This window comes from Pseudophryne corroboree, unplaced genomic scaffold (assembly GCF_028390025.1).
Source record: "Pseudophryne corroboree isolate aPseCor3 unplaced genomic scaffold, aPseCor3.hap2 scaffold_1575, whole genome shotgun sequence".
Taxonomy (NCBI): Eukaryota; Metazoa; Chordata; class Amphibia; order Anura; family Myobatrachidae; genus Pseudophryne; species Pseudophryne corroboree.
Genome location: NW_026968207.1, coordinates 28,311 through 46,945, shown reverse-complemented (window position 1 = coordinate 46,945; position 18,635 = coordinate 28,311). Strand labels below are relative to the sequence as shown.

Below are 18,635 nucleotides of genomic sequence, written 5' to 3'. Positions count from 1 at the left end.
TTTATTATTTGATCCACAATTCTTTATTTGCAGAGGTAGCAAAATAAAATATCTCACAAATTCAGAATGAGGGCTCCATATCTTTGGCTTAAGAAAACTGCTCTTCTCAGCCAATGGTCATAAACAGAAACCCCACTGGGGTCCACTACAATGGCATCCAATCAAACCCATGAGCTAAATTAAGTAGCCAGTTTGTGCAAGATTCACAAATTTAATTTCATTGCTGAGTTAAAATCCATTAGAGAACAAACTCTAGACACTTGGATTCCAACCCTAACATGGAAAACAAAACTTAATTTTATTGTAAAGCCAACTAGAAACCTCTTTAAAATGAATGGAAAAGCAATTCATATCTAGTTTTTAAATTAACAGTTTTAATAGCAACATTGTCATTGTAACTATAGATAGGTTATTTCATAATATACATCTTTTCAAAACACAGTGGTTTCATGTGTCAGGATGGCCGAGTGGTCTAAGGCGCTGCGTTCAGGTCGCAGTCTCCTCTGGAGGCGTGGGTTCAAATCCCACTTCTGACAATGTTATTCATTTTCTTCTTTGCTCTACAGTTTCTATTTCTTGTTACTTGTGAAAAGATTGACTTTAGAATTAGACAAACACTCACTGCAAATCTCTTTCAATTTACAACATAAAAAATGCATCAATTATTTCATTATTTCCCATGTTGCAATAAAAGATCAGATTGTATTCTCCCTGGATAAAAGAGCATGAAACCAACCACATATGTGTATATCATATTATTTTTATTATTTGATCCACAATTCTTTATTTACAGAGGTAGCAAAATAAAATATCTCACAAATTCAGAATGAGGGCTCCATATCTTTGGCTTAAGAAAACTGCTCTTCTCAGCCAATGGTCATGAACAGAAACCCCACTGGGGTCCACTACAATGGCATCCAATCAAACCCATGAGCTAAATTAAGTAGCCAGTTTGTGCAAGATTCACAAATTTCATTTCATTGCTGAGTTAAAATCCATTAGAGAACAAACTCTAGACACTTGGATTCCAACCCTGAACATGAAAAACAAAACTTACTTTTAATGTAAAGCCAACAAGAAACCTCTTTAAAATGAATGGAAAAGCAATTCATATCTAGTTTTTAAATTAACAGTTTTAATAGCAACATTGTCATTGTAACTATAGATAGGTTATTTCATAATATACATCTTTTCAAAAAGCAGTGGTTTTATGTGTCAGGATGTCCGAGCGTTCTAAGGTGCTGCATTCAGGTCGCAGTCTCTTCTGGAGGCGTGGGTTCAAATCCCACTTCTGACAATGTTATTCATTTTCTTCTTTGCTCTACAGTTTCTATTTCTTGTTACTTGTGAAAAGATTGACTTTAGAATTAGACAAACACTCACTGCAAATCTCTTTCAATTTACAACATAAAAAATGCATCAATTATTTCATTATTTCCCATGTTGCAATAAAAGATCAGATTGTATTCTCCCTGGATAAAAGAGCTTGAAACCAACCACATATGTGTATATCATATTATTTTTATTATTTGATCCACAATTCTTTATTTACAGAGGTAGCAAAATAAAATATCTCACAAATTCAGAATGAGGGCTCCATATCTTTGGCTTAAGAAAACTGCTCTTCTCAGCCAATGGTCATAAACAGAAACCCCACTGGGGTCCACTACAATGGCATCCAATCAAACCCATGAGCTAAATTAAGTAGCCAGTTTGTGCAAGATTCACAAATTTAATTTCATTGCTGAGTTAAAATCCATTAGAGAACAAACTCTAGACACTTGGATTCCAACCCTGAACATGGAAAACAAAACTTAATTTTATTGTAAAGCCAACTAGAAACCTCTTTAAAATGAATGGAAAAGCAATTCATATCTTGTTTTTAAATTAACAGTTTTAATAGCAACATTGTCATTGTAACTATAGATAGGTTATTTCATAATATACATCTTTTCAAAACACAGTGGTTTCATGTGTCAGGATGTCCGAGTGGTCTAAGGCGCTGCGTTCAGGTCGCAGTCTCCTCTGGAGGCGTGGGTTCAAATCCCACTTCTGACAATGTTATTCATTTTCTTCTTTGCTCTACAGTTTCTATTTCTTGTTACTTGTGAAAAGATTGACTTTAGAATTAGACAAACACTCACTGCAAATCTCTTTCAATTTACAACATAAAAAATGCATCAATTATTTCATTATTTCCCATGTTGCAATAAAAGATCAGATTGTATTCTCCCTGGATAAAAGAGCATGAAACCAACCACATATGTGTATATCATATTATTTTTATTATTTGATCCACAATTCTTTATTTACAGAGGTAGCAAAATAAAATATCTCACAAATTCAGAATGAGGGCTCCATATCTTTGGCTTAAGAAAACTGCTCTTCTCAGCCAATGGTCATGAACAGAAACCCCACTGGGGTCCACTACAATGGCATCCAATCAAACCCATGAGCTAAATTAAGTAGCCAGTTTGTGCAAGATTCACAAATTTCATTTCATTGCTGAGTTAAAATCCATTAGAGAACAAACTCTAGACACTTGGATTCCAACCCTGAACATGAAAAACAAAACTTACTTTTAATGTAAAGCCAACAAGAAACCTCTTTAAAATGAATGGAAAAGCAATTCATATCTAGTTTTTAAATTAACAGTTTTAATAGCAACATTGTCATTGTAACTATAGATAGGTTATTTCATAATATACATCTTTTCAAAAAGCAGTGGTTTTATGTGTCAGGATGTCCGAGCGTTCTAAGGTGCTGCATTCAGGTCGCAGTCTCTTCTGGAGGCGTGGGTTCAAATCCCACTTCTGACAATGTTATTCATTTTCTTCTTTGCTCTACAGTTTCTATTTCTTGTTACTTGTGAAAAGATTGACTTTAGAATTAGACAAACACTCACTGCAAATCTCTTTCAATTTACAACATAAAAAATGCATCAATTATTTCATTATTTCCCATGTTGCAATAAAAGATCAGATTGTATTCTCCCTGGATAAAAGAGCTTGAAACCAACCACATATGTGTATATCATATTATTTTTATTATTTGATCCACAATTCTTTATTTACAGAGGTAGCAAAATAAAATATCTCACAAATTCAGAATGAGGGCTCCATATCTTTGGCTTAAGAAAACTGCTCTTCTCAGCCAATGGTCATAAACAGAAACCCCACTGGGGTCCACTACAATGGCATCCAATCAAACCCATGAGCTAAATTAAGTAGCCAGTTTGTGCAAGATTCACAAATTTAATTTCATTGCTGAGTTAAAATCCATTAGAGAACAAACTCTAGACACTTGGATTCCAACCCTGAACATGGAAAACAAAACTTAATTTTATTGTAAAGCCAACTAGAAACCTCTTTAAAATGAATGGAAAAGCAATTCATATCTTGTTTTTAAATTAACAGTTTTAATAGCAACATTGTCATTGTAACTATAGATAGGTTATTTCATAATATACATCTTTTCAAAACACAGTGGTTTCATGTGTCAGGATGTCCGAGTGGTCTAAGGCGCTGCGTTCAGGTCGCAGTCTCCTCTGGAGGCGTGGGTTCAAATCCCACTTCTGACAATGTTATTCATTTTCTTCTTTGCTCTACAGTTTCTATTTCTTGTTACTTGTGAAAAGATTGACTTTAGAATTAGACAAACACTCACTGCAAATCTCTTTCAATTTACAACATAAAAAATGCATCAATTATTTCATTATTTCCCATGTTGCAATAAAAGATCAGATTGTATTCTCCCTGGATAAAAGAGCATGAAACCAACCACATATGTGTATATCATATTATTTTTATTATTTGATCCACAATTCTTTATTTACAGAGGTAGCAAAATAAAATATCTCACAAATTCAGAATGAGGGCTCCATATCTTTGGCTTAAGAAAACTGCTCTTCTCAGCCAATGGTCATGAACAGAAACCCCACTGGGGTCCACTACAATGGCATCCAATCAAACCCATGAGCTAAATTAAGTAGCCAGTTTGTGCAAGATTCACAAATTTCATTTCATTGCTGAGTTAAAATCCATTAGAGAACAAACTCTAGACACTTGGATTCCAACCCTGAACATGGAAAACAAAACTTACTTTTATTGTAAAGCCAACAAGAAACCTCTTTAAAATGAATGGAAAAGCAATTCATATCTAGTTTTTAAATTAACAGTTTTAATAGCAACATAGTCATTGTAACTATAGATAGGTTATTTCATAATATACATCTTTTCAAAAAGCAGTGGTTTTATGTGTCAGGATGTCCGAGCGTTCTAAGGCGCTGCATTCAGGTCGCAGTCTCTTCTGGAGGCGTAGGTTCAAATTCCACTTCTGACAATGTTATTCATTTTCTTCTTTGCTCTACAGTTTCTATTTCTTGTTACTTGTGAAAAGATTGACTTTAGAATTAGACAAACACTCACTGCAAATCTCTTTCAATTTACAACATAAAAAATGCATCAATTATTTCATTATTTCCCATGTTGCAATAAAAGATCAGATTGTATTCTCCCTGGATAAAAGAGCTTGAAACCAACCGCATATGTGTATATCATATTATTTTTATTATTTGATCCACAATTCTTTATTTACAGAGGTAGCAAAATAAAATATCTCACAAATTCAGAATGAGGGCTCCATATCTTTGGCTTAAGAAAACTGCTCTTCTCAGCCAATGGTCATAAACAGAAACCCCACTGGGGTCCACTACAATGGCATCCAATCAAACCCATGAGCTAAATTAAGAAGCCAGTTTGTGCAAGATTCACAAATTTAATTTCATTGCTGAGTTAAAATCCATTAGAGAACAAACTCTAGACACTTGGATTCCAACCCTAACATGGAAAACAAAACTTAATTTTATTGTAAAGCCAACTAGAAACCTCTTTAAAATGAATGGAAAAGCAATTCATATCTAGTTTTTAAATTAACAGTTTTAATAGCAACATTGTCATTGTAACTATAGATAGGTTATTTCATAATATACATCTTTTCAAAACACAGTGGTTTCATGTGTCAGGATGGCCGAGTGGTCTAAGGCGCTGCGTTCAGGTCGCAGTCTCCTCTGGAGGCGTGGGTTCAAATCCCACTTCTGACAATGTTATTCATTTTCTTCTTTGCTCTACAGTTTCTATTTCTTGTTACTTGTGAAAAGATTGACTTTAGAATTAGACAAACACTCACTGCAAATCTCTTTCAATTTACAACATAAAAAATGCATCAATTATTTCATTATTTCCCATGTTGCAATAAAATATCAGATTGTATTCTCCCTGGATAAAAGAGCATGAAACCAACCACATATGTGTATATCATATTATTTTTATTATTTGATCCACAATTCTTTATTTACAGAGGTAGCAAAATAAAATATCTCACAAATTCAGAATGAGGGCTCCATATCTTTGGCTTAAGAAAACTGCTCTTCTCAGCCAATGGTCATGAACAGAAACCCCACTGGGGTCCACTACAATGGCATCCAATCAAACCCATGAGCTAAATTAAGTAGCCAGTTTGTGCAAGATTCACAAATTTCATTTCATTGCTGAGTTAAAATCCATTAGAGAACAAACTCTAGACACTTGGATTCCAACCCTGAACATGAAAAACAAAACTTACTTTTAATGTAAAGCCAACAAGAAACCTCTTTAAAATGAATGGAAAAGCAATTCATATCTAGTTTTTAAATTAACAGTTTTAATAGCAACATTGTCATTGTAACTATAGATAGGTTATTTCATAATATACATCTTTTCAAAAAGCAGTGGTTTTATGTGTCAGGATGTCCGAGCGTTCTAAGGTGCTGCATTCAGGTCGCAGTCTCTTCTGGAGGCGTGGGTTCAAATCCCACTTCTGACAATGTTATTCATTTTCTTCTTTGCTCTACAGTTTCTATTTCTTGTTACTTGTGAAAAGATTGACTTTAGAATTAGACAAACACTCACTGCAAATCTCTTTCAATTTACAACATAAAAAATGCATCAATTATTTCATTATTTCCCATGTTGCAATAAAAGATCAGATTGTATTCTCCCTGGATAAAAGAGCTTGAAACCAACCACATATGTGTATATCATATTATTTTTATTATTTGATCCACAATTCTTTATTTACAGAGGTAGCAAAATAAAATATCTCACAAATTCAGAATGAGGGCTCCATATCTTTGGCTTAAGAAAACTGCTCTTCTCAGCCAATGGTCATAAACAGAAACCCCACTGGGGTCCACTACAATGGCATCCAATCAAACCCATGAGCTAAATTAAGAAGCCAGTTTGTGCAAGATTCACAAATTTAATTTCATTGCTGAGTTAAAATCCATTAGAGAACAAACTCTAGACACTTGGATTCCAACCCTAACATGGAAAACAAAACTTAATTTTATTTTAAAGCCAACTAGAAACCTCTTTAAAATGAATGGAAAAGCAATTTATATCTAGTTTTTAAATTAACAGTTTTAATAGCAACATTGTCATTGTAACTATAGATAGGTTATTTCATAATATACATCTTTTCAAAACACACTGGTTTCATGTGTCAGGATGGCCGAGTGGTCTAAGGCGCTGCGTTCAGGTCGCAGTCTCCTCTGGAGGCGTGGGTTCAAATCCCACTTCTGACAATGTTATTCATTTTCTTCTTTGCTCTACAGTTTCTATTTCTTGTTACTTGTGAAAAGATTGACTTTAGAATTAGACAAACACTCACTGCAAATCTCTTTCAATTTACAACATAAAAAATGCATCAATTATTTCATTATTTCCCATGTTGCAATAAAAGATCAGATTGTATTCTCCCTGGATAAAAGAGCATGAAACCAACCACATATGTGTATATCATATTATTTTTATTATTTGATCCACAATTCTTTATTTACAGAGGTAGCAAAATAAAATATCTCACAAATTCAGAATGAGGGCTCCATATCTTTGGCTTAAGAAAACTGCTCTTCTCAGCCAATGGTCATGAACAGAAACCCCACTGGGGTCCACTACAATGGCATCCAATCAAACCCATGAGCTAAATTAAGTAGCCAGTTTGTGCAAGATTCACAAATTTCATTTCATTGCTGAGTTAAAATCCATTAGAGAACAAACTCTAGACACTTGGATTCCAACCCTGAACATGGAAAACAAAACTTACTTTTATTGTAAAGCCAACAAGAAACCTCTTTAAAATGAATGGAAAAGCAATTCATATCTAGTTTTTAAATTAACAGTTTTAATAGCAACATTGTCATTGTAACTATAGATAGGTTATTTCATAATATACATCTTTTCAAAAAGCAGTGGTTTCATGTGTCAGGATGGCCGAGCGGTGTAAGGCGCTGTGTTCAGGTCGCAGTCTCCTCTGGAGGTGTGGGTTCAAATCCCACTTCTGACAATGTTATTCATTTTCTTCTTTGCTCTACAGTTTCTATTTCTTGTTACTTGTGAAAAGATTGACTTTAGAATTAGACAAACACTCACTGCAAATCTCTTTCAATTTACAACATAAAAAATGCATCAATTATTTCATTATTTCCCATGTTGCAATAAAATATCAGATTGTATTCTCCCTGGATAAAAGAGCATGAAACCAACCACATATGTGTATATCATATTATTTTTATTATTTGATCCACAATTCTTTATTTACAGAGGTAGCAAAATAAAATATCTCACAAATTCAGAATGAGGGCTCCATATCTTTGGCTTAAGAAAACTGCTCTTCTCAGCCAATGGTCATGAACAGAAACCCCACTGGGGTCCACTACAATGGCATCCAATCAAACCCATGAGCTAAATTAAGTAGCCAGTTTGTGCAAGATTCACAAATTTCATTTCATTGCTGAGTTAAAATCCATTAGAGAACAAACTCTAGACACTTGGATTCCAACCCTGAACATGAAAAACAAAACTTACTTTTAATGTAAAGCCAACAAGAAACCTCTTTAAAATGAATGGAAAAGCAATTCATATCTAGTTTTTAAATTAACAGTTTTAATAGCAACATTGTCATTGTAACTATAGATAGGTTATTTCATAATATACATCTTTTCAAAAAGCAGTGGTTTTATGTGTCAGGATGTCCGAGCGTTCTAAGGTGCTGCATTCAGGTCGCAGTCTCTTCTGGAGGCGTGGGTTCAAATCCCACTTCTGACAATGTTATTCATTTTCTTCTTTGCTCTACAGTTTCTATTTCTTGTTACTTGTGAAAAGATTGACTTTAGAATTAGACAAACACTCACTGCAAATCTCTTTCAATTTACAACATAAAAAATGCATCAATTATTTCATTATTTCCCATGTTGCAATAAAAGATCAGATTGTATTCTCCCTGGATAAAAGAGCTTGAAACCAACCACATATGTGTATATCATATTATTTTTATTATTTGATCCACAATTCTTTATTTACAGAGGTAGCAAAATAAAATATCTCACAAATTCAGAATGAGGGCTCCATATCTTTGGCTTAAGAAAACTGCTCTTCTCAGCCAATGGTCATAAACAGAAACCCCACTGGGGTCCACTACAATGGCATCCAATCAAACCCATGAGCTAAATTAAGAAGCCAGTTTGTGCAAGATTCACAAATTTCATTTCATTGCTGAGTTAAAATCCATTAGAGAACAAACTCTAGACACTTGGATTCCAACCCTAACATGGAAAACAAAACTTAATTTTATTTTAAAGCCAACTAGAAACCTCTTTAAAATGAATGGAAAAGCAATTTATATCTAGTTTTTAAATTAACAGTTTTAATAGCAACATTGTCATTGTAACTATAGATAGGTTATTTCATAATATACATCTTTTCAAAACACACTGGTTTCATGTGTCAGGATGGCCGAGTGGTCTAAGGCGCTGCGTTCAGGTCGCAGTCTCCTCTGGAGGCGTGGGTTCAAATCCCACTTCTGACAATGTTATTCATTTTCTTCTTTGCTCTACAGTTTCTATTTCTTGTTACTTGTGAAAAGATTGACTTTAGAATTAGACAAACACTCACTGCAAATCTCTTTCAATTTACAACATAAAAAATGCATCAATTATTTCATTATTTCCCATGTTGCAATAAAAGATCAGATTGTATTCTCCCTGGATAAAAGAGCATGAAACCAACCACATATGTGTATATCATATTATTTTTATTATTTGATCCACAATTCTTTATTTACAGAGGTAGCAAAATAAAATATCTCACAAATTCAGAATGAGGGCTCCATATCTTTGGCTTAAGAAAACTGCTCTTCTCAGCCAATGGTCATGAACAGAAACCCCACTGGGGTCCACTACAATGGCATCCAATCAAACCCATGAGCTAAATTAAGTAGCCAGTTTGTGCAAGATTCACAAATTTCATTTCATTGCTGAGTTAAAATCCATTAGAGAACAAACTCTAGACACTTGGATTCCAACCCTGAACATGGAAAACAAAACTTACTTTTATTGTAAAGCCAACAAGAAACCTCTTTAAAATGAATGGAAAAGCAATTCATATCTAGTTTTTAAATTAACAGTTTTAATAGCAACATTGTCATTGTAACTATAGATAGGTTATTTCATAATATACATCTTTTCAAAAAGCAGTGGTTTCATGTGTCAGGATGGCCGAGCGGTGTAAGGCGCTGTGTTCAGGTCGCAGTCTCCTCTGGAGGTGTGGGTTCAAATCCCACTTCTGACAATGTTATTCATTTTCTTCTTTGCTCTACAGTTTCTATTTCTTGTTACTTGTGAAAAGATTGACTTTAGAATTAGACAAACACTCACTGCAAATCTCTTTCAATTTACAACATAAAAAAATGCATCAATTATTTCATTATTTCCCATGTTGCAATAAAAGATCAGATTGTATTCTCCCTGGATAAAAGAGCTTGAAACCAACCACATATGTGTATATCATATTATTTTTATTATTTGATCCACAATTCTTTATTTACAGAGGTAGCAAAATAAAATATCTCGCAAATTCAGAATGAGGGCTCCATATCTTTGGCTTAAGAAAACTGCTCTTCTCAGCCAATGGTCATAAACAGAAACCCCACTGGGGTCCACTACAATGGCATCCAATCAAACCCATGAGCTAAATTAAGTAGCCAGTTTGTGCAAGATTCACAAATTTAATTTCATTGCTGAGTTAAAATCCATTAGAGAACAAACTCTAGACACTTGGATTCCAACCCTGAACATGGAAAACAAAACTTAATTTTATTGTAAAGCCAACTAGAAACCTCTTTAAAATGAATGGAAAAGCAATTCATATCTATTTTTTAAATTAACAGTTTTAATAGCAACATTGTCATTGTAACTATAGATAGGTTATTTCATAATATACATCTTTTCAAAAAGCAGTGGATTTATGTGTCAGGATGGCCGAGCTTTCTAAGGCGCTGCATTCAGGTCGCAGTCTCCTCTGGAGGCGTTGGTTCAAATCCCACTTCTGACAATGTTATTCATTTTCTTCTTTGCTCTACAGTTTCTATTTCTTGTTACTTGTGAAAAGATTGACTTTAGAATTAGACAAACACTCACTGCAAATCTCTTTCAATTTACAACATAAAAAATGCATCAATTATTTCATTATTTCCCATGTTGCAATAAAAGATCAGATTGTATTCTCCCTGGATAAAAGAGCTTGAAACCAACCACATATGTGTATATCATATTATTTTTATTATTTGATCCACAATTCTTTATTTACAGAGGTAGCAAAATAAATTATATCACAAATTCAGAATAAGGGCTCCATATCTTTGGCTTAAGAAAACTGCTCTTCTCAGCCAATGGTCATGAACAGAAACCCCACTGGGGTCCACTACAATGGCATCCAATCAAACCCATGAGCTAAATTAAGTAGCCAGTTTGTGCAAGATTCACAAATTTCATTTCATTGCTGAGTTAAAATCCATTAGAGAACAAACTCTAGACACTTGGATTCCAACCCTCAACATGGAAAACAAAACTTACTTTTATTGTAAAGCCAACAAGAAACCTCTTTAAAATGAATGGAAAAGCAATTCATATCTAGTTTTTAAATTAACAGTTTTAATAGCAACATTGTCATTGTAACTATAGATAGGTTATTTCATAATATACATCTTTTCAAAACACAGTGGTTTCATGTGTCAGGATGGCCGAGCGGTCTAAGGCGCTGCGTTCAGGTCGCAGTCTCCTCTGGAGGTGTGGGTTCAAATCCCACTTCTGACAATGTTATTCATTTTCTTCTTTGCTCTACAGTTTCTATTTCTTGTTACTTGTGAAAAGATTGACTTTAGAATTAGACAAACACTCACTGCAAATCTCTTTCAATTTACAACATAAAAAATGCATCAATTATTTCATTATTTCCCATGTTGCAATAAAAGATCAGATTGTATTCTCCCTGGATAAAAGAGCATGAAACCAACCACATATGTGTATATCATATTATTTTTATTATTTGATCCACAATTCTTTATTTACAGAGGTAGCAAAATAAAATATCTCACAAATTCAGAATGAGGGCTCCATATCTTTGGCTTAAGAAAACTGCTCTTCTCAGCCAATGGTCATGAACAGAAACCCCACTGGGGTCCACTACAATGGCATCCAATCAAACCCATGAGCTAAATTAAGTAGCCAGTTTGTGCAAGATTCACAAATTTCATTTCATTGCTGAGTTAAAATCCATTAGAGAACAAACTCTAGACACTTGGATTCCAACCCTGAACATGGAAAACAAAACTTACTTTTATTGTAAAGCCAACAAGAAACCTCTTTAAAATGAATGGAAAAGCAATTCATATCTAGTTTTTAAATTAACAGTTTTAATAGCAACATTGTCATTGTAACTATAGATAGGTTATTTCATAATATACATCTTTTCAAAAAGCAGTGGTTTCATGTGTCAGGATGGCTGAGCGGTGTAAGGCGCTGCGTTCAGGTCGCAGTCTCCTCTGGAGGTGTGGGTTCAAATCCCACTTCTGACAATGTTATTCATTTTCTTCTTTGCTCTACAGTTTCTATTTCTTGTTACTTGTGAAAAGATTGACTTTAGAATTAGACAAACACTCACTGCAAATCTCTTTCAATTTACAACATAAAAAAATGCATCAATTATTTCATTATTTCCCATGTTGCAATAAAAGATCAGATTGTATTCTCCCTGGATAAAAGAGCTTGAAACCAACCACATATGTGTATATCATATTATTTTTATTATTTGATCCACAATTCTTTATTTACAGAGGTAGCAAAATAAAATATCTCACAAATTCAGAATGAGGGCTCCATATCTTTGGCTTAAGAAAACTGCTCTTCTCAGCCAATGGTCATGAACAGAAACCCCACTGGGGTCCACTACAATGGCATCCAATCAAACCCATGAGCTAAATTAAGTAGCCAGTTTGTGCAAGATTCACAAATTTAATTTCATTGCTGAGTTAAAATCCATTAGAGAACAAACTCTAGACACTTGGATTCCAACCCTGAACATGGAAAACAAAACTTAATTTTATTGTAAAGCCAACTAGAAACCTCTTTAAAATGAATGGAGAAGCAATTCATATCTATTTTTTAAATTAACAGTTTTAATAGCAACATTGTCATTGTAACTATAGATAGGTTATTTCATAATATACATCTTTTAAAAAAGCAGTGGATTTATGTGTCAGGATGGCCGAGCTTTCTAAGGCGCTGCATTCAGGTCGCAGTCTCCTCTGGAGGCGTTGGTTCAAATCCCACTTCTGACAATGTTATTCATTTTCTTCTTTGCTCTACAGTTTCTATTTCTTGTTACTTGTGAAAAGATTGACTTTAGAATTAGACAAACACTCACTGCAAATCTCTTTCAATTTACAACATAGAAAATGCATCAATTATTTCATTATTTCCCATGTTGCAATAAAAGATCAGATTGTATTCTCCCTGGATAAAAGAGCTTGAAACCAACCACATATGTGTATATCATATTATTTTTATTATTTGATCCACAATTCTTTATTTACAGAGGTAGCAAAATAAATTATATCACAAATTCAGAATAAGGGCTCCATATCTTTGGCTTAAGAAAACTGCTCTTCTCAGCCAATGGTCATGAACAGAAACCCCACTGGGGTCCACTACAATGGCATCCAATCAAACCCATGAGCTAAATTAAGTAGCCAGTTTGTGCAAGATTCACAAATTTCATTTCATTGCTGAGTTAAAATCCATTAGAGAGCAAACTCTAGACACTTGGATTCCAACCCTCAACATGGAAAACAAAACTTACTTTTATTGTAAAGCCAACAAGAAACCTCTTTAAAATGAATGGAAAAGCAATTCATATCTAGTTTTTAAATTAACAGTTTTAATAGCAACATTGTCATTGTAACCTTAGATAGGTTATTTCATAATATACAACTTTTCAAAAAGCAGTGGTTTCATGTGTCAGGATGGCCGAGCGGTGTAAGGCGCTGCGTTCAGGTCGCAGTCTCCTCTGGAGGTGTGGGTTCAAATCCCACTTCTGACAATTTTATTCATTTTCTTCTTTGCTCTACAGTTTCTATTTCTTGTTACTTGTGAAAAGATTGACTTTAGAATTAGACAAACACTCACTGCAAATCTCTTTCAATTTACAACATAAAAAATGCATCAATTATTTCATTATTTCCCATGTTGCAATAAAAGATCAGATTGTATTCTCCCTGGATAAAAGAGCTTGAAACCAACCACATATGTGTATATCATATTATTTTTATTATTTGATCCACAATTCTTTATTTACAGAGGTAGCAAAATAAATTATATCACAAATTCAGAATAAGGGCTCCATATCTTTGGCTTAAGAAAACTGCTCTTCTCAGCCAATGGTCATGAACAGAAACCCCACTGGGGTCCACTACAATGGCATCCAATCAAACCCATGAGCTAAATTAAGTAGCCAGTTTGTGCAAGATTCACAAATTTAATTTCATTGCTGAGTTAAAATCCATTAGAGAACAAACTCTAGACACTTGGATTCCAACCCTGAACATGGAAAACAAAACTTAATTTTATTGTAAAGCCAACTAGAAACCTCTTTAAAATGAATGGAAAAGCAATTCATATCTAGTTTTTAAATTAACAGTTTTAATAGCAACATTGTCATTGTAACTATAGATAGGTTATTTCATAATATACATCTTTTCAAAACACAGTGGTTTCATGTGTCAGGATGGCCGAGCGGTCTAAGGCGCTGCGTTCAGGTCGCAGTCTGCTCTGGAGGTGAGTGTTCAAATCCCACTTCTGACAATGTTATTCATTTTCTTCTTTGCTCTACAGTTTCTATTTCTTGTTACTTGTGAAAAGATTGACTTTAGAATTAGACAAACACTCACTGCAAATCTCTTTCAATTTACAACATAAAAAATGCATCAATTATTTCATTATTTCCCATGTTGCAATAAAAGATCAGATTGTATTCTCCCTGGATAAAAGAGCATGAAACCAACCACATATGTGTATATCATATTATTTTTATTATTTGATCCACAATTCTTTATTTACAGAGGTAGCAAAATAAAATATCTCACAAATTCAGAATGAGGGCTCCATATCTTTGGCTTAAGAAAACTGCTCTTCTCAGCCAATGGTCATGAACAGAAACCCCACTGGGGTCCACTACAATGGCATCCAATCAAACCCATGAGCTAAATTAAGTAGCCAGTTTGTGCAAGATTCACAAATTTCATTTCATTGCTGAGTTAAAATCCATTAGAGAACAAACTCTAGACACTTGGATTCCAACCCTGAACATGGAAAACAAAACTTACTTTTATTGTAAAGCCAACAAGAAACCTCTTTAAAATGAATGGAAAAGCAATTCATATCTAGTTTTTAAATTAACAGTTTTAATAGCAACATTGTCATTGTAACTATAGATAGGTTATTTCATAATATACATCTTTTCAAAAAGCAGTGGTTTTATGTGTCAGGATAGCCGAGCGTTCTAAGGCGCTGCATTCAGGTCGCAGTCTCTTCTGGAGGCGTGGGTTAAAATCCCACTTCTGACAATGTTATTCATTTTCTTCTTTGCTCTACAGTTTCTATTTCTTGTTACTTGTGAAAAGATTGACTTTAGAATTAGACAAACACTCACTGCAAATCTCTTTCAATTTACAACATAAAAAATGCATCAATTATTTCATTATTTCCCATGTTGCAATAAAAGATCAGATTGTATTCTCCCTGGATAAAAGAGCATGAAACCAACCACATATGTGTATATCATATTATTTTTATTATTTGATCCACAATTCTTTATTTACAGAGGTAGCAAAATAAAATATCTCACAAATTCAGAATGAGGGCTCCATATCTTTGGCTTAAGAAAACTGCTCTTCTCAGCCAATGGTCATGAACAGAAACCCCACTGGGGTCCACTACAATGGCATCCAATCAAACCCATGAGCTAAATTAAGTAGCCAGTTTGTGCAAGATTCACAAATTTCATTTCATTGCTGAGTTAAAATCCATTAGAGAACAAACTCTAGACACTTGGATTCCAACCCTGAACATGGAAAACAAAACTTACTTTTATTGTAAAGCCAACAAGAAACCTCTTTAAAATGAATGGAAAAGCAATTCATATCTAGTTTTTAAATTAACAGTTTTAATAGCAACATTGTCATTGTAACTATAGATAGGTTATTTCATAATATACATCTTTTCAAAAAGCAGTGGTTTCATGTGTCAGGATGGCTGAGCGGTGTAAGGCGCTGCGTTCAGGTCGCAGTCTCCTCTGGAGGTGTGGGTTCAAATCCCACTTCTGACAATGTTATTCATTTTCTTCTTTGCTCTACAGTTTCTATTTCTTGTTACTTGTGAAAAGATTGACTTTAGAATTAGACAAACACTCACTGCAAATCTCTTTCAATTTACAACATAAAAAAATGCATCAATTATTTCATTATTTCCCATGTTGCAATAAAAGATCAGATTGTATTCTCCCTGGATAAAAGAGCTTGAAACCAACCACATATGTGTATATCATATTATTTTTATTATTTGATCCACAATTCTTTATTTACAGAGGTAGCAAAATAAAATATCTCACAAATTCAGAATGAGGGCTCCATATCTTTGGCTTAAGAAAACTGCTCTTCTCAGCCAATGGTCATGAACAGAAACCCCACTGGGGTCCACTACAATGGCATCCAATCAAACCCATGAGCTAAATTAAGTAGCCAGTTTGTGCAAGATTCACAAATTTCATTTCATTGCTGAGTTAAAATCCATTAGAGAACAAACTCTAGACACTTGGATTCCAACCCTGAACATGGAAAACAAAACTTAATTTTATTGTAAAGCCAACTAGAAACCTCTTTAAAATGAATGGAGAAGCAATTCATATCTATTTTTTAAATTAACAGTTTTAATAGCAACATTGTCATTGTAACTATAGATAGGTTATTTCATAATATACATCTTTTCAAAAAGCAGTGGATTTATGTGTCAGGATGGCCGAGCTTTCTAAGGCGCTGCATTCAGGTCGCAGTCTCCTCTGGAGGCGTTGGTTCAAATCCCACTTCTGACAATGTTATTCATTTTCTTCTTTGCTCTACAGTTTCTATTTCTTGTTACTTGTGAAAAGATTGACTTTAGAATTAGACAAACACTCACTGCAAATCTCTTTCAATTTACAACATAGAAAATGCATCAATTATTTCATTATTTCCCATGTTGCAATAAAAGATCAGATTGTATTCTCCCTGGATAAAAGAGCTTGAAACCAACCACATATGTGTATATCATATTATTTTTATTATTTGATCCACAATTCTTTATTTACAGAGGTAGCAAAATAAATTATATCACAAATTCAGAATAAGGGCTCCATATCTTTGGCTTAAGAAAACTGCTCTTCTCAGCCAATGGTCATGAACAGAAACCCCACTGGGGTCCACTACAATGGCATCCAATCAAACCCATGAGCTAAATTAAGTAGCCAGTTTGTGCAAGATTCACAAATTTCATTTCATTGCTGAGTTAAAATCCATTAGAGAGCAAACTCTAGACACTTGGATTCCAACCCTCAACATGGAAAACAAAACTTACTTTTATTGTAAAGCCAACAAGAAACCTCTTTAAAATGAATGGAAAAGCAATTCATATCTAGTTTTTAAATTAACAGTTTTAATAGCAACATTGTCATTGTAACCTTAGATAGGTTATTTCATAATATACATCTTTTCAAAAAGCAGTGGTTTCATGTGTCAGGATGGCCGAGCGGTGTAAGGCGCTGCGTTCAGGTCGCAGTCTCCTCTGGAGGTGTGGGTTCAAATCCCACTTCTGACAATTTTATTCATTTTCTTCTTTGCTCTACAGTTTCTATTTCTTGTTACTTGTGAAAAGATTGACTTTAGAATTAGACAAACACTCACTGCAAATCTCTTTCAATTTACAACATAAAAAATGCATCAATTATTTCATTATTTCCCATGTTGCAATAAAAGATCAGATTGTATTCTCCCTGGATAAAAGAGCTTGAAACCAACCACATATGTGTATATCATATTATTTTTATTATTTGATCCACAATTCTTTATTTACAGAGGTAGCAAAATAAATTATATCACAAATTCAGAATAAGGGCTCCATATCTTTGGCTTAAGAAAACTGCTCTTCTCAGCCAATGGTCATGAACAGAAACCCCACTGGGGTCCACTACAATGGCATCCAATCAAACCCATGAGCTAAATTAAGTAGCCAGTTTGTGCAAGATTCACAAATTTCATTTCATTGCTGAGTTAAAATCCATTAGAGAACAAACTCTAGACACTTGGATTCCAACCCTGAACATGGAAAACAAAACTTAATTTTATTGTAAAGCCAACTAGAAACCTCTTTAAAATGAATGGAAAAGCAATTCATATCTAGTTTTTAAATTAACAGTTTTAATAGCAACATTGTCATTGTAACTATAGATAGGTTATTTCATAATATACATCTTTTCAAAACACAGTGGTTTCATGTGTCAGGATGGCCGAGCGGTCTAAGGCGCTGCGTTCAGGTCGCAGTCTCCTCTGGAGGCGTGGGTTCAAATCCCACTTCTGACAATGTTATTCATTTTCTTCTTTGCTCTACAGTTTCTATTACTTGTTACTTGTGAAAAGATTGACTTTAGAATTAGACAAACACTCACTGCAAATCTCTTTCAATTTACAACATAAAAAATGCATCAATTATTTCATTATTTCCCATGTTGCAATAAAAGATCAGATTGTATTCTCCCTGGATAAAAGAGCATGAAACCAACCACATATGTGTATATCATATTATTTTTATTATTTGATCCACAATTCTTTATTTACAGAGGTAGCAAAATAAAATATCTCACAAATTCAGAATGAGGGCTCCATATCTTTGGCTTAAGAAAACTGCTCTTCTCAGCCAATGGTCATGAACAGAAACCCCACTGGGGTCCACTACAATGGCATCCAATCAAACCCATGAGCTAAATTAAGTAGCCAGTTTGTGCAAGATTCACAAATTCATTTCATTGCTGAGTTAAAATCCATTAGAGAACAAACTCTAGACACTTGGATTCCAACCCTGAACATGGAAAACAAAACTTAATTTTATTGTAAAGCCAACTAGAAACCTCTTTAAAATGAATGGAAAAGCAATTCATATCTAGTTTTTAAATTAACAG

General features: G+C 33.9%; 14 non-coding genes across 14 annotated transcripts; all 14 read left to right on the top strand.

Annotated features, from left to right (window-relative positions):
• The first annotated feature begins 453 nt into the window (after nt 1-453).
• On the top strand, nt 454-536 carry TRNAL-CAG (transfer RNA leucine (anticodon CAG)). Its single transcript has one exon. It is a non-coding gene; the product is annotated as a tRNA-Leu (tRNA).
• A 1,439-nt stretch (nt 537-1,975) lies between these two features.
• On the top strand, nt 1,976-2,058 carry TRNAL-CAG (transfer RNA leucine (anticodon CAG)). Its single transcript has one exon. It is a non-coding gene; the product is annotated as a tRNA-Leu (tRNA).
• A 1,439-nt stretch (nt 2,059-3,497) lies between these two features.
• Nucleotides 3,498-3,580, top strand: TRNAL-CAG (transfer RNA leucine (anticodon CAG)). The gene has a single exon. It is a non-coding gene; the product is annotated as a tRNA-Leu (tRNA).
• Nucleotides 3,581-5,018: 1,438 nt separating this feature from the next.
• Nucleotides 5,019-5,101, top strand: TRNAL-CAG (transfer RNA leucine (anticodon CAG)). The gene has a single exon. It is a non-coding gene; the product is annotated as a tRNA-Leu (tRNA).
• Nucleotides 5,102-6,539: 1,438 nt separating this feature from the next.
• Nucleotides 6,540-6,622, top strand: TRNAL-CAG (transfer RNA leucine (anticodon CAG)). The gene has a single exon. It is a non-coding gene; the product is annotated as a tRNA-Leu (tRNA).
• A 678-nt stretch (nt 6,623-7,300) lies between these two features.
• Nucleotides 7,301-7,383, top strand: TRNAL-CAG (transfer RNA leucine (anticodon CAG)). Its single transcript has one exon. It is a non-coding gene; the product is annotated as a tRNA-Leu (tRNA).
• A 1,438-nt stretch (nt 7,384-8,821) lies between these two features.
• Nucleotides 8,822-8,904, top strand: TRNAL-CAG (transfer RNA leucine (anticodon CAG)). Its single transcript has one exon. It is a non-coding gene; the product is annotated as a tRNA-Leu (tRNA).
• Nucleotides 8,905-9,582: 678 nt separating this feature from the next.
• On the top strand, nt 9,583-9,665 carry TRNAL-CAG (transfer RNA leucine (anticodon CAG)). The gene has a single exon. It is a non-coding gene; the product is annotated as a tRNA-Leu (tRNA).
• Nucleotides 9,666-11,105: 1,440 nt separating this feature from the next.
• Nucleotides 11,106-11,188, top strand: TRNAL-CAG (transfer RNA leucine (anticodon CAG)). Its single transcript has one exon. It is a non-coding gene; the product is annotated as a tRNA-Leu (tRNA).
• A 678-nt stretch (nt 11,189-11,866) lies between these two features.
• TRNAL-CAG (transfer RNA leucine (anticodon CAG)) lies at nt 11,867-11,949 on the top strand. Its single transcript has one exon. It is a non-coding gene; the product is annotated as a tRNA-Leu (tRNA).
• A 1,440-nt stretch (nt 11,950-13,389) lies between these two features.
• TRNAL-CAG (transfer RNA leucine (anticodon CAG)) lies at nt 13,390-13,472 on the top strand. The gene has a single exon. It is a non-coding gene; the product is annotated as a tRNA-Leu (tRNA).
• A 2,200-nt stretch (nt 13,473-15,672) lies between these two features.
• Nucleotides 15,673-15,755, top strand: TRNAL-CAG (transfer RNA leucine (anticodon CAG)). Its single transcript has one exon. It is a non-coding gene; the product is annotated as a tRNA-Leu (tRNA).
• A 1,440-nt stretch (nt 15,756-17,195) lies between these two features.
• TRNAL-CAG (transfer RNA leucine (anticodon CAG)) lies at nt 17,196-17,278 on the top strand. Its single transcript has one exon. It is a non-coding gene; the product is annotated as a tRNA-Leu (tRNA).
• Nucleotides 17,279-17,956: 678 nt separating this feature from the next.
• On the top strand, nt 17,957-18,039 carry TRNAL-CAG (transfer RNA leucine (anticodon CAG)). Its single transcript has one exon. It is a non-coding gene; the product is annotated as a tRNA-Leu (tRNA).
• The last annotated feature ends 596 nt before the right edge of the window (nt 18,040-18,635 follow it).